General features: G+C 34.6%; 1 protein-coding gene across 15 annotated transcripts in view; it reads right to left on the reverse strand.

The window, feature by feature from the left end:
• brsk2a (BR serine/threonine kinase 2a) overlaps positions 1-16,039 on the reverse strand; it is a 324,106-nt gene that overhangs the window by 34,433 nt on the left and 273,634 nt on the right. The window lies entirely within an intron of this gene.

The following is a 16,039-nucleotide window of genomic DNA, read 5'->3' on the forward strand; positions in this document are numbered from 1 at the left end:
GGTTTGGGACTTGTGGAGCGGCGCAATAATGTAATTGCTCTCTAAAACCACACTGAACTGAACTGAACTAAACTGAACTCTGAAAACTGGACTGACATTTAAATTGTTTCAATTTACTAGAACTTTTATGTTAAGCTGCTTTGACACAGTCTACATTGTAAAAGCACTATAGAAATAATGATGAATTGTATAAAGACATTTTTAAATGTTATTAATATTTTCACAGTTTCACAGTTATTCATTTTACCACACGTTTTTCAAAAACATTCCAACTCCAAGCCTTTGAATGCAAATTATGTATAATGTATAACCAGCCTGATCTCACAAGGAAACGTAAGTATTTTTTAAGTTTTGTCAGTTTAGTGGCTAATTCGTACAAATTTGTACATTTTCAGTCATATGAAATTGTACGATTTTAAAAAGGAGGTGTGGCACCTAACCCCACCCCTAATCCAACCGTCATTGTGTGATAAGCAAATTGTACTAAATTGTAAGAATTAAATCGTACAAATTCATACAAATTAGCAACAAAATCTAAAAGTTACTGATTGCTGTGAGATTGTGTTGGTATAACATACTTTTGAGCAAAGACAATAAATATTGCGATTCTTGAAGATTGTGGAAAAGGATACAGGCCATAAAATTATAATACAGATAGTCACTGTAAGCTTTGCCAACCTTTTAATTTTAAAGGATTTCTTTTAATAGTACGTTTGTTTCTTTGTGTTTTTTTATGGAGCTAATAATATGCCAAAACTATCTGAATTTGAATTGTGTTAATTTGAATTATTTACAATTGAAATTTAATAAAGTTAAAATACAAATGAGTTTAATTTTACATTAGGCTATATGTAGATAAAAAATACAATAAAAAAATTATTTTTACCTATTTCCAGACCCCCTCGTAATTGGCACCCTGTAATTCATCCATAACTATGAATCAAGCAGAGGTGAGTGATTCTTAGTTTGACTTTTCGGTGATCGTCTACTTGTCTACTTTTCCCTGTTGATTTTCCCCTGACCTACTTTTTGCTGAATCTGAATTTCTGGTTTTGAATTTTATAATATTGAATTTGATGTTCTGAATTTCTTCATCTTGAAAACTAAAAACTGTATTTTTACAAACTTCATATTTGCAGTCTGATATCTGCAATCTGAAGTTTGAAAATACAACTATAAAAAATTCACCATTGAAAAATTCAGTTGTCTTAAATTTCAGACGTTCAACATTCACGTTATGAAATTCAAATTAAGAAATTCAAATAAAAAAAATGACGGCATTTAAAAATTCTGATTTATTAAAATTACAATTGTCAAAAATTCAAATTAACAAAATTGAAATTCAGATTGTTTGGCATATTATTAAAAACAGACTGAACTCTCAATCATCAATAGCCATGTACACTTCAGTCGTTCATTTTTATGCATCTTTATTCCAACAATCTCAACAAATGTTTTACCCCTTTTTCATTATTATACAGAGATTATAAATGATAAAATCCATGTGCTTTCAGCTTAAAAAAATAAATAAAAGTATGAATAAAAAAATTCTAAGTGGTTTCAGACTTTTCCCTTAAACTTTGGTCTCGTCTTTCTCTCAACATTTTTATCCCTTTTGCCACTTTGAATCTTGGTCTCTTTGTCCCTCTGTCTCTCTGGAGCTCTAATTCAGGTCAGTTGTCAGGCCTGCTTGGGATAAAAGCAGCCCCTTCGGCCCTAAAGCTCTGAACTGGACAGCAGTCTGATCAGTGTCCCTATGTCCTGAAAAACAGGGTAAGCTTCTCTAAAAAGAAACGCAGACAGTTGTGTCAGCAAGAGTTTAAATGTTTTGAGCCAGGGACATAGAAAAAATTATTGCAAAGATGAAGAATGTTTAGTGGCTAATTCATACAAAGTCATATGAGAGCTAAAGTTGAATATTTTCTTTTGTAGATTTGACAACTCCGACCAGACACCCCACATCTGCACGGACCATCTCCCTACACAGCCCTCAACACCTCCAGTCAACCACCACCCCCCACCCCCCACCCCCTCACTTCAGTTCAGAGAGGATAATGTGCGACCAGGCCCAGACAATGTTTCACCAGCCTGTCTGAGGAGCTGCGCTGACCAGCTGGCTCCCATTTTCAGACAGATCTTCAACAGATCACTAAAACAGTGCAAAGTCCCATCCTGCTTTCAGCGCTCCACTATCATCCCAATCCCGAAGAAGCTAAAGATCACAGGACTCACTGACTACAGACCTGTTGCCTTAACATCTGTGGCCATAAAGTCATTCAAAAGACTGGTGCTAGCATATCTGAAGGACATCACTGGATCCCGGCTGGACCCCCTGGTCAGTGGATGATGCAGTCAATATGGGACTGCATTATACAACATCTGGACAAACCAGGGAACTACGCAAGGATTCTGTTTGTGGACTTCAGTTCTGCCTTTAACACCATCGTCCCATCACTGCTCGAGTACAAACTGACCCAGCTCTCTGTTCCTAGCTCTGTCTGTCAATGGATCACCAGCTTTCTGACAGGTAGACAACAGCTAGTTAGAATGGGCAAAATCACATCTGACATCTTGCCATATCACTCTGGACGCCTCGCACCCAGCATACTTCCTGTTCGAACTTTTACTGTCTGGTCGGCGCTTCATAGCACCAAGCTCAAAAACAGCCAGAGACAGGAAAAGTTTCTTTCCTCAGGCCATCTACCTCATACACAGTTAAATATTCCCCCACTGTGCATAAAACGTGCAATACTGTCTCATACGCACTTGTAAACAGCACCTTATATCAATATACAATTCAATACATTCACATTTCAGCTCCGTATAACCTGTATATTTTTAACAAATCTGTACATACAATTTAACATGCAGATCTTTTTGACCAACTGAATCTCTGTTTAATGTTTAGTGCCTTTTTTCATATCTATTTAGTGTTTTCACTTGTCAATTTATGTACACTGGAAGCTTCTGTAGAGAAAACAAATTCCTTGTGTGTGTGAAGCACACTTGGTAATAAAACTGATTGTGATTCTGAGAAACCTACTATAATGTACGATTTTTAAAAGGAGGTGTGGCGCCAAAACCCACCCCCAATTCCAAAGTCATTGGGGGAAGAGCAAATCGTACCAAATTGTAAGAATGAGAAATTCTAATTCATATGACTTAGCCACTAAATCAAAAAGTTATGAATTGCCTTGAGATAGCATTGGAAGTTCCCTGCATGCTTTGCTTGGGATTAAATTAGAGTGAGACATTTTGACAATAAAAGTAATCGTAAGTGTTTAAGGGGATTGAACATAAAAAAAAAAAAAAAGTGGTCCCCAAAAACACTTTGTGTTAAAAAAAAAGTTGTTAGATCAAACAGCAAACTGTGTTTGTTTTAATTAAGTTAATAAAATAACTTGTTATAGAAAATAATCTTCACTTAGTTTGAAGATTTTGATAAGTTCTCAGTAATGATTTGAGTTTTGGGGTTACCAACTCGCAGAAAAGTAGCATTCATTATTTTGGTATAAGCAGCTTAGATATCAATTACATTGTTTGTTGCTTCACGCAATGAGACAATACTGTGCTAAATCTAGTTCTAGTAATATCCGTCCCAACTAACTGTAAGCATTAGTAATGAAGTTGCATTTTAAACTGTAATAAATAACATACAATTCTGGTTGTCTAAATTGGCTTCGGAAGAGTATACTGTGTTTACCAGGCAATTCAAATGAAAGTTATACGACATGGGCGGTAAGGTGGCGCAGCGGGTAGCACGATCACAGCAAGAAGGTCGCTGGTTCGAGCCCCAGCTGAGTCAGTTAGCATTTCTGGGTGGAGTTTGTATGTTCTCCCTGCGTTCGCGTGGGTTCCCTCTGGGAGCTCCGGATTCCCCCACAGTCTAAAGACATGCAGATTAGGTGAATTGAATAAGCTAAATTGGCCGTAATATATGTGTGTGAATGCAGAAGTTTATGGGTGTTTTCCAGTGTCGGGTTGTGACTGGAATGGTTCAGTCCACTGTGGCGACCCCTGATTAATAAAGGAAATAAGCCGAATAGAAAATGATTTAATGAGTTATTAGAAACAATGGATCAAAATGCTCATGAGCTACATTTGCCGTATGTTGCCATACGTTGAATTAACTCAATTCAAATAAGTTGAAGTAATGTAATGTGTGGAAATGTGTGATATAATTCAATTAATTCACATCAACGACTAATTGTTTTGAGTGTGATCAGTTGCTTCCATGTTTGGGGTGGCAGCCCTTTTCTGGTCCTCACAATAATCTTAACCATGCCTCTCTTAGCATTAGCTTACCATGCGGGAATGATTCCCAGTAGGAAAGCTCAGCCCCGTACTTTGTAAAAATGCTGGGTTCCACACATTTCCATCACATTGTTTCAATATAAATTGATTAAGTTAACTTAATAGTTTTTAAATTTAGGGGTGGCATGGTGGCTCAGTGGTTAGTACTGTTGCCTCACAGCAGGAAGGTTGCTGGTTCGAGTCCCGCCTAGGCCAGTTGGCATTTCTGTGTGGAGTTTGCATGTTCTCCCCATGTTAGCGTGGGTTTCCTCTGGGTGCTCTGGTTTCCCCCACAATTCAAAGACATGCGGTATAAGTGAATTGGGTAAGCTAAATTGTCCTTAGTATGAGTGTGTGTGTGTGTGAATGAAAGTTTTCCAATACTGGGTTTCAGATGAAAGGGCATCCGCTGCGTAAAGCATATGCTGGAATAGTTGGTGGTTCGTTCCACTGTGGCGATCTTGTTTCAACTCGTTTTAAACAAGTAGTTTGAACAAGCAACAATAGTCTTTTTTTGAGTGTACTCAGTATTTAGTTTTAGTTGAAAGTACATGAACATACTGAAATAAAAGTTGGTTCCCTAACATGAAAAAAACAATGAACAATACATTTATTACAGTATTTATTCATTTTTGTTATCATTAATAAAAACACAGTCATTCATTGTTAGTTCTTCTTAACTCACATTGAATTAACTGACGTTAACAAGCACACCTTTGGATTTCAAAAATCCATCAGTTAATGTTGAACTATACGCTGAACTATACGCTATGCTTTTAATATGGAACTAAACACTGCTAGACAGACTTTCTTTTCAAGCCTTATAAACAGCATCTTAAATAATGCTCGCACACTCTTTGCAACGATAGAGAGACTCACAAACCCCCCCAGTCGGATTCCAAGTGATCTCCTCTCTGAAAGCAAATGTAATGAGTTTGCTCATTTCTTTACTGATAAGATCAATAATATCAGAAAGGCAATCGGCTCATCCAATCAGCCAAATTGTGTCAAAGTCAAACTAGCTCAACCACAACTTAAGAAATCAGACATTATGTCTGATTTCATGGCAATTAATGGTAAAATCTTAAAAGAGATTGTGCAAACTATGAAAACATCAACCTGCAGCCTTGACACGCTCCCCACATCATTCTTCAAAACGGTGTTTACCTGTCTAGAAATGGATCTTCTAAAAGTGGTAAATGCTTCCCTTCTCTTAGGGATTTTTCCAAACTCACTTAAAACTGCAGTTGTTAAACCCCTCTTGAAAAAGAGCAACCTGGATAACACTCTATTGAGCAATTACAGACCAATCTCAAATCTCCCTTTCATTGGCAAAATCATTGAAAAGGTTGTTTTTAACCAGGTTAACAAGTTCTTAAACTTCAGGGGGTGTTTAGACAATTTTCAATCTGGTTTCAGAGCACATTACAGTACAGAGAGCGCCCTTATAAAGATAATCAATGATATACGCCTAAATACAGATTCAGGTAAAATAACAGTGTTGGTATTGCTCGATCTCAGTGCTGCATTTGACACTGTCGATCACAGCATACTTCTGGATAGGCTGGAAAACTGGGTTGGACTGTCTGGGACAGTCCTCAAATGGTTCAGATCTTACCTTGAAGGGAGAGGTTACTATGTCAGTTTAGGTGATCTAAGGTCGAGGTGGACACCCATGACGTGTGGAGTCCCACAAGGCTCGATTCTGGCACCTCTCCTGTTCAACCTTTACATGCTCCCTCTGAGCCAAATAATGAGAAAGAACCAAATCTCCTAACACAGCTATGCTGATGACACTCAGATCTACCTAGCCTTACTGCCTAATGACTACAGCCCCATTGACACCCTCTACCAGTGCATTGATGAAATTAACAATTGGATGTGCCAAAATTTTCTTCAGTTAAACAAAGAGAAAACTGAAGTCATTGCATTTGGGAAAAGAGACGAGGTTCTCAAGGTGAATGTGTACCTTGGCTCTAAAGGTCAAACAACAAAAAATAAGGTCAAGAATCTTGGTGTGACTCTGGAGTCAGATCTGAGTTTCAACAGTCATGTCAAAGCAGTCAGTAAATTAGCATACTATCATCTCAAAAATATTGCAAGAATCAGATGCTTTGTTTCCAGTGAAGACTTAGAGAAACTTGTTCATGCTTTTATCAGCAGCAGGGTGGATTACTGTAAAGGCCTCCTCACTGGCCTTCCCAAAAAGACAGTCAGACAGTTGCAGCTCATCCAGAACGCTGTGGCCAGAATTCTGACCAGAAGCAGGAAATCAGAGCACATCACACCTGTCCTCAGGTCTCTACACTGGCTGCCAGTTACATTCAGAATAGATTTTAAAGTATTATTACTGGTCTATAAATCACTAAATGGCCTAGGACCTCAATACATTACAGATATGCTCACTGAATACAAACCCAACAGATCACTCAAATCTTTAGGATCATATAAACTAGAAATTCCAAGGGTTCAGTCAAAGCAGGGTGAATCTGCCTTCAGCCACTATGCTCCTCGCTGCTGGAATCAGCTTCCAGAAATGATCAGATGTGCTCCAACATTAGGCACATTTAAATCAAGACTGAAAACACATCTGTTTAGCTGTGCCTTTACTGTATGAGCACTGTGCTACGTCCAACAGATCGCACTATTATGTTTTTCATTTTCTTTTTCATTCTTTTATAGCCTATTTTAACTCAGTTTAATTTGTTTTTATCTGTTTTAATAATTTTTATTGTCTGCATTTTATGTTCCTAAACTTGTCTTTTTTATTCCTGTTTATGTAAAGCACTTTGAATTGCCACTGTGTATGAAATGTGCTATATAAATAAACTTCACTTGACTTATTAAATACTATACAGGTATTGTTCACTATTAGTTCATGTTAGTAAATACATTAACTAATGGAAACTCATTGTAAAGTGTGACCCATTTTTTTATTTATTTGAATGTCTTTAGAATAAAAGATGAAATATATGTTTATATATAAATCAATAGGCTAGGCTGAAAGCTAAAGGCTTCTAATGAGTGGCACATCTCTCATGTGTGGGTGGCTAGAGGAAAGAAGTGAATAGAGATGACTATGATGACTGCCAAATGGTTAGACAGAAGCCAGCTAAAGATAGTCATTGTTTTATTATAGAGTTATAAAGGGTTGAGTGATGCACGTGGCTTATATACGCACAACAGCATGCAGAATGAATAAATTGCTAAAGCTATATTTAGACATGAAGGGCAGATAGGTGGTGACTAATCACACTTGGCAGTCAGAGAATTAAAATGGTTGTTTACAGATACACGAGCACCATAAAAAATACATAAAATGAGTTCCAGGGACAATACTACATCATTATTTAAAGGGATTAAATCATTTTGTGAAGCAGTTTTAGTAAACTGATCTAAATTTATAGAAGATTATTGCTAGATTGATGTTAAAATTATAGTAGAAACTGAAAACTGTTAACAAACGATGATTTGTACAGAATCAACCACAATAAAAATTCCTTTCTCTTTGCCATGTATTTCCCATTTTAAAGGAACTCATTCCTTCCTACATGCTTCAGAAAACACATACAACTTTTAAAATGTAAATTTCAGAGTCTCTTTGAGTTAATAAACTGAACAAAACTAAAATTATGCAACAGAAAGTCTGTTTTTTCAAAAACTACACAAATGAGAAAAAAAACACACTGTAAAAAATGCTGTAAAATGTAACGTATTACTGGCATTTTTGGTTGCCAGGCATGCTGTAAAACTACAGCACATTTGTAAATGTTTATTTACAGTGTGCTTGTACATTCAGCCAGTGATACTATTAAAATTGTCAGTAATACTGTAAAATTTACAAGCGCAATGTAAATTAATAATTATTGTTATTAAGTAGTTTACCAGCACAACTGTAATTGTTCATGTACAGTGCACTTGAGAGAAATTGTCGGTAATGCAGTAAATTTTACAGCATTTTTTTGCAGCATACATGAAAAAAAAGTAAACAAAAAATGGTAATGTAACTATTACTAAATACACTATACTAAATGGGTTTAAAGATGCAGAGTTTCCTGCCCTTCCAAAACCCCGTTCCCATGATCCTAAGGAGTTAGTTTACCCCATTAAAAAAAAAAAATTAAATATATATATATATGTATATATATATATATATATATATATATATATATATATATATATATATATATATATATATATATATATATATATATATATATATATATATATATATATATTTCTTCATTTACAGATCTTTTCAAACCCATGAGATTTTAGTTAATCTTAGGAGCAACAAATGAAAATGTCTAATCCAATCTGAGAGATTTCTGTCCAACAATTAAAATCCTATCCACCCACTCTAACATTTTTTTTTTTTTTTTTAAACATCCATATGGGTTTAGTACGCCAATCTAATTACTCCTCTTAAGCAATGAAATTGAACAGATTTAATTTAGGTTGGTATTTATATATACTGTAAACATGACATTAAATAACCGTTTTTGCAAGTGAAGCTATTGCAAGCAAATCCTTACATTTAAATCAAAGTCTAGACATTTAATCTGTTTATCCCATAAAAACGTTGTGTTTCTTCAGAAGAATTGAATATGGATTTAATTTATGTTCCATTGTGTTAATTTTGTTGACAAAAATAAGGATGAAAAATATTCAGACAACTTTTTTTTTCTAAGACTAACATGAGATGAAGACTGAATGACATGGGCCTATGAGATGTGATGATTACTGACTGAGAATTTGATGATAGAACTTCTCTCTTTTTTTTTTTTCTATCATGAATGCTTTTAAAACTTAAAGCGGGGAAAACAATGATTGAACACTTCATGTTTTTTCCTGTAAATAATATTTATAAAGGAGCTGTTAACATGTAATTGAACCAGATTTTGGGGGAAAAAAATAATAATAACAAAACAAACATAAAAATAAAACAAAACAAAACAAAGAATCTGAAAAATGTGTTATGTGTAATAAATGACACAAGGAGAAAGTACTGAACAACTGAAACGTATATAATACTTTAATTTAATGCTTTTTTTTTTTTTTTTTGGTGATGGCAGCTTAAATTCCCTTCTCATATGGAGAATGAACTCAAGAATGAATTGCTCATTTTTGAGTTATTCAAAAACTTCAATAGAGTGTGAAAATCGTGATGGTTCTGTGGGTCTCGTCTATCAAACCTGATCTTTCATTTTTATTTTCTATTGGATTCAAGTCAGGTGATTGGCTGGGCCATTCTACAATTTCATTTTCTTTCTCTGAACGCTTTTGAGAGCTTCCTTGGCTTTGTTTTGGATCATTGTCTTGCTGAAATGTCCACCCTGGTTTCAGCTTCATCATCCTGGCAATATAGATGTTGGACTAAAGTAGCTAATATTCATTTACAATGACAAAGGGCATATGGTTGCTGAAGAACTACTGAGAGATTTCAAATTCTGTCTGGGCTTTCACTGCTTTTCTGCACAGCTCTTTCTTCAAGTGTTCAATATCTTTTCCTTGTGTCATTTCATTTTACTACACTTAACTTGTTTTCTTGGTATATATGAATTTTTTTGGTTCCGACCAACATCCAGGAAAAATTAACAGCACCTTTAGAAATATGTTTTCTGAGAAAAACAATGACGTGAAGTACTTATTTCCCTCTTGTAAGTGATTGTGCAAGAAATCAGGTGTATGTGTTGTAGATAATTTCTTTGAAAAAATTTCTTAAAATAAATGTTAAGTAACATAATATGAATTGTAGTCTTAAAATACAACATATTTCAATTTGCCAATAGAAAAAAAAAAATTCCAAATACTACATAAGAGCATATTTGAACATTAGAAAATGCCCATGAGGATCTTACAGTGCACTGACAATGTCATACAGTCTCAAAATACAACATGATCATGTTCAAATGTTGGAAAAAAGGTCTACTTAGGTGTTTTATGATGCAAAAATACAACACACAAAGTTAAAGAGTTGGGGTTATAATGGTCAGCTGGTGTGAAAAGAGTACTTAAAAATCATACTGAAGTAAAAGTACTATTATTTGCCTAAAATGTAGTGCAAGTAGAGTAAAATACCTGTTATAAATATTAATCAAATTATGAGTAAAAAGTAGACTTTTCGAAAGTACTCAAGAGTAGTGAGCAGTGAGTATTACGCTGTGAAAAGCTGATGCCTTTACATCTAATTTGTGGATGTGTGTAAACGTAACATTCTGTACTGCATTTAGTTATTGGCCAGCAGGCACAAGTCATCACAAGACAGTATCCTATACCAATGTAATATTGATGTCACATACTGACATTTATTTGTCAAGCATGGCAACTAAAATCCAACGTCTGGTAGATGTCATAGTGGTGACGTCCACACAACCTCAAGCTGTAACATCTTTAGATGTTGATTTTTGGTTGATTTTAGGTTGGACATTGGACTTTGACATCGGCCTGATGTTTAGTTCTGATGTCAAGCCGATTTCCATTTTCAAACAAAATGCAATGTAGCCACAACGTTAGGGTACAACGTCAATCTGACGTCATGTTGATGTCTTGTGCCAGCTGGGTGTTTAAAGGGGTGGTCCAGAATGTAATTTTAAGCATTGGTTGTGTTTATAAGATGCAAAGCAATGTGTGCTCATGTTTCATTTGAAGGAAATCATGTTATTCTTTCATAAATCTCACTTTGATTATATACAGCTACTCGGCTAACATGAAAACGACTGATATATTTCCTAGTTCCTCTGAAAGGCCTGCCCAAAAGTGACTCTGATTGGTCATCGTCATAATGTGCTGCGATTCGCGGATCCATTTATGATTTATTTTTCTGCTGCTATACGAGGTAGGCCAGCTATCCTGTATTTTTTTTTTAACACTTTGCCTTTCACGACGTCTTTCACATATATCCGGAATATGCAGATGTAAGTAATATGAATCATCCACATACTGTATCTTTTGCGACTTCATTATCTGAGATGTAAAACGCATGGAAAAGCTGTCTAAAAAGAAAAAAACGTAAAGTTGCGCACACACTCAGAGAGGTGCTGCACGCGCCGGTGCAGTGTGTGTGTGTATTTATAGCAGTTTGACCGATAAATATGAATTTGTAGCCAAATCGTTTGTGGTGCAAAACAGCATTTCCCATTTTTTTACACCGTTTCTACAGCATACTATTAACGCTAGACAATCTACATGTCATGATCAATTTAAAAAAATAAAAACACTGGTTGCAGTACACAGCTTCTGCTTTGAGGAGATTTTAACCAAATCCAGAACTGAACTGGGAGAAATACTTGAGATGTGTTTTGTCAAATCATGCTTGCTATTTTTTTTATAATTCTCTGGAACATAATTAATATTGAACTGTAAACACTTCTGTCTTTGTGTCGTGTCCTTTGGAAGCCCAAATACAGAAACAGAAGCTTTGTGGAAACAGCAGCGATTGGACGCATTTTAGCTATATCTCTGCAATAACGTTAAGGGCCCTTAGCTGCGCAGTGTGTGTGCGCGGTAAAAGTATGTTTGTGATCTCACAAGGCCCAGAAGTACTTTTTGGAGCGGCCAAAATTCTTTCAATGAAGGCTTTGCTAAGCTAGCTCTGTAAAAGGGCATTCTGGTCTGAAAAAGCAGGTGTGTTTTGGTGCGTTGCTATTTTGAGAAACTGTAATAGTCTGTTCTTTAGACCAGAACAAACCCGGTCTAAAGTCTGGCGCAGAATGCGTTTGTTGTGCTCCTCGCTTACACACTGCTTAATACACACAAGATGTAGAGCAATACGCAAATATCTTTACATATGAAAAATAATTAAAATATTAAGGATATATATATAGGATATAATATGGATATATATAGGATATAAATATAAAGAATTAAGATATTACAAAACATTATTTTATAGCCTACATGAATTTAAAAACCACTGCCTTGAATTCTTCATCTCGGGAGGCTTTTTCAGTTCATTTAATTTGCTTTTGTCCACCTGTCAGGTTCTAGACTATATGTGTATTTGGAAATAACTCAGTATTTTGACCACACTTCGGTATTATTTTTCATTTATTTGTTTGCAGGAAATTAGAACTGAATTTAGAAATAGTTTTGAAACAAATATTTGTGCTTAACAAACTAAATTAATTATTTATAGGCTAATTGCGTAAAGGTTTCCCTATCCACAAGAGCAAAAGCGAAAGTGAACTTACTTTACGTCATGTAATAGCAAATGCGCTTATGGTGCGATGCAGCTGGCTCTTAAAATGAATGGGAGATGAGACTCTGATTGGTTTATTCTCAAAACACACCTATACCTAAGAAAATAAACTCAACCCTTTTAGACCATGCGCCATGGCGCAAAGTGGATTTTCCCATACATATATTAGCACATATGGATTCTGACACTCCCTGAATGCGTTTGCGCCCTGCGCTTTCTGTTTTGCGCATGGACATTTGATTGGACAAGAATCACAGGAAAGATTTTTCTAATCCCCATAGACAAGAAAAAATAAAGTAGTCACTGCAGGTTAAAGGAAAGATTTGGAGTAAAAGAACCAATACAGCACTAAAAATGTACTCAAGGGAAAGTAAAAGTACACATTTTTAAAACTACGTAGTAAATTACGATTCTTGAGAAAAACTACTCAATTAGAGTTTGAATATTTGTAATTTGTTACTTTACACCACGGAAGGTCAGTCAATACTCTGACCACCACTGACAAAAACAATTTTGTAACAAAACAAATAAAATGAGAAAAAAAAAAAAAATGTAATGTAGGGAAACGAATGCAGTTTTTGGGCAGAGTAGATTGACGGTAAGGTTAATTAATAATAATATTATTGCTGGGACATTTTTATTGACTAAATCTAGAATTAAATTACAGGAGATTTAAAATTAGACTGGAAACACAATAGGGCGACGCGGTGGCGCAGCAGGTATTGCTATCGCCTCACAGCAAGAAGGTCGCTGGTTTGAGCCTTGGCTGGGTCAATTGGCGTTTCTGTGTGGAGTTTGCATGTTCTCCCCGTATTCACGTGGGTTTCCTCTAGGTGCTCCAGTTTCCTCCACAGTCCAAAGACATGCAGTTCAGGTGAATTGGGTAAGCTTAATCATTCTAAGTGTATGAGTGTGAATGAGTGTGCTTGGATGTTTCCTATAGATGGGTTGCAGCTGGAAGGACATCCGCTGTGTAAAACATATGATGGATAAGTTGGCGGTTCATTCCGCTGTGGTGACCCCAGATTAATTAAATGAATAAGCCGAAAAGAAAATGAATGAATGAATGAATGAAAACAAAATGGGCTCTATTTTAACAATCTAGGCGCAAAGTCTAAAGCGCAGGGTGCAAAAGCATTAAGGGTGTGTCAGAATCTACTTTTGCTATTTTAAGGACTGAAAGAATATGCTCTATGCTGTGGCGCATGGTCTAACAGGGTTGAGCTTATTATTGTAATGAGTTCTGGGTGTGTTTTGAACACAAACCAAAACACAAGTGCTATGCTCCATATGCTCCAAAACCTGACAGGTGGACAAATCTAAGCTTGTTTTAATAAAATAAAAATAAATATGCATATAATAAAGAGATAAAAAGGGCATAAAGGCAGTGGTTTTTATATTTATGTCAAAAGTAATACATTTTGTAATATTTTATTCTTTTAATACTATTTCAGTTGTAAAGATATTTGCGTATTGCTGTACATCCTTTAAGCAATGTGTAAGTGAGGTGCAGAACTAACACACTCTGGTCTATTGCATAGTCTATTTTAGTAACTTAAAATAACAACGTGCCAACAATGCGCCTTAACACACCTCTTTTCTAGACCGAAACACCCATGAGTCCACAAAGTGGCATACTGTAAATAGATTTGCTATTTATACAACATGGTGGAGAACAGGAAAATTATGGTTGCATTGGGCTGAAACTAGTAACACGTCGGTGAAACATGTCTTGCGCCAGCTGTATGATAGGGTCCAATGATTATAAAAATGAAAATTTGACTGAATCTAAAATCGCATTTCAGTCAAAGAACTAGGACCATCTAAATCAACATTTACTGTCAAAGTAGCCCTGCTTTACAAATATATTAAGGAGTGTTAGGTGAAGAGGCTTTCAACGAGGCAAAGAAATATATTGAAGATTTCATTAAAACAATTGAACAAAAACAATTAAGTTGTCCCAAAAAATAAGAAATGTGTTGCTTCAACTAATTTTAAATAAGTAGTTTGAACAAGCAGCAAAAACTTTATTTTTTTTTTGAGTGAACTACATAATATTAATCAATGACTTGTACTTACTATACAGATTAGAATGTTGGTTAGTTAATCCAGACATAATCCATTGTAATTACTATAGTGATTGCATGAAACGTTTAACGTCAACTTAAATGATTAACTAGTACTATTAGCATTATTATTATTGTAATATAATCACTATTCAGGTATTCTCTTAAAATATTTCTGTTTCTATCCTATTCTATTTTTATTCTCTTATCTGTTTGCATATAGCATGCAGTAGGATCAAATTCCATTAAACACAGTGACAGCTAGGCTTCTCTTTCTTTAGCGATGCAGCTCCTTCCTTTTTGAAACCCAATCGTTTTGAAATCCTCAGGTGGCTTATATGTCAGTCTCAGGTCATCTCCTGTCAATTGCCCATTTCATTGCTGCCATCAGATATGTCTAGCCGTTTGAGTGGGAATGAAAAGAAGGTAATGAAATTGACTTTTGAAATGAAACGAAGGAATGAGACCTACATTGGTATTGTACAGTGAAGGTGAGAGTTCAAAGTTTACATGGAAAAAAGATGGAAAAAAGGACAATCTAAAATAAATGATTTTTTTTGTATGTTGTTTCTGAATGCTGGATGATATTTCACCACAGATACAATAACAATGGATATACTGGCTTAATGTTCAGATATATATCTTAAAAATTAGGTTGGAGAAAGCTAAAAACTGTTTTCTGTCAGATTTGTAACAAATTCTACACAGAATTTTAGGAAATAAACAATTATTACAAATATTTAAATATCTATTGGTTATTGTGATCTAGTTTAATTGAAGTATAAATATTTAATAAAAATCTTTAAATTAAAAACCATGTTGGCAATTATATTAAAATGAATAAAAAATAAAATTGCATGCTAGTACTTGCGTATTACTAGAATAATCATATTCTAGTTTATAATCAGCAATATAAAAATAGTTTTCAGTCACATTTGCTAATTTAATTGAAGTTTATTCAAATATACTATATATAAGTGAATGCATTACAATGTATTGCATGAAAATAATACACATAACTGGCAAAAAACTGCAACAAAAAACACATTTTCAGTTTTAAAGTTAGGTATTTGTAATGCTATTTTTGTATTCATGATAGTTTTTACAACGTGTATGAATTACATTGAACTTTAGGGAAAAAACAAGATTATTAGAAATATTTAAATGGATTTTGGTAACTGTGATCAAGTTTAAATAAAATATAAATATTTGATGAAATACTTACTTTTTTTTTAAATGTCAGCAATAATGTAAAAAAAAAATTAAATAGTATCCTAGTTCTTGCGTATTACTTGAATAATTGTATTCTACAATTTGTGTTTTGGTCAAAATGTACAGTAGGGTTAATGGTATTTACTAACATGAACTAAAAACAAACAATAGCCACAACTCATTTATTTATAATAGTTATTGAATTAAATAAAAAATGGTGCTTGTTAACATCAGTTAATGCACTGTGAATTAGTTTAAATACAAATAA

This window comes from Danio rerio, chromosome 25 (assembly GCF_049306965.1).
Source record: "Danio rerio strain Tuebingen ecotype United States chromosome 25, GRCz12tu, whole genome shotgun sequence".
NCBI lineage: Eukaryota > Metazoa > Chordata > Actinopteri > Cypriniformes > Danionidae > Danio > Danio rerio.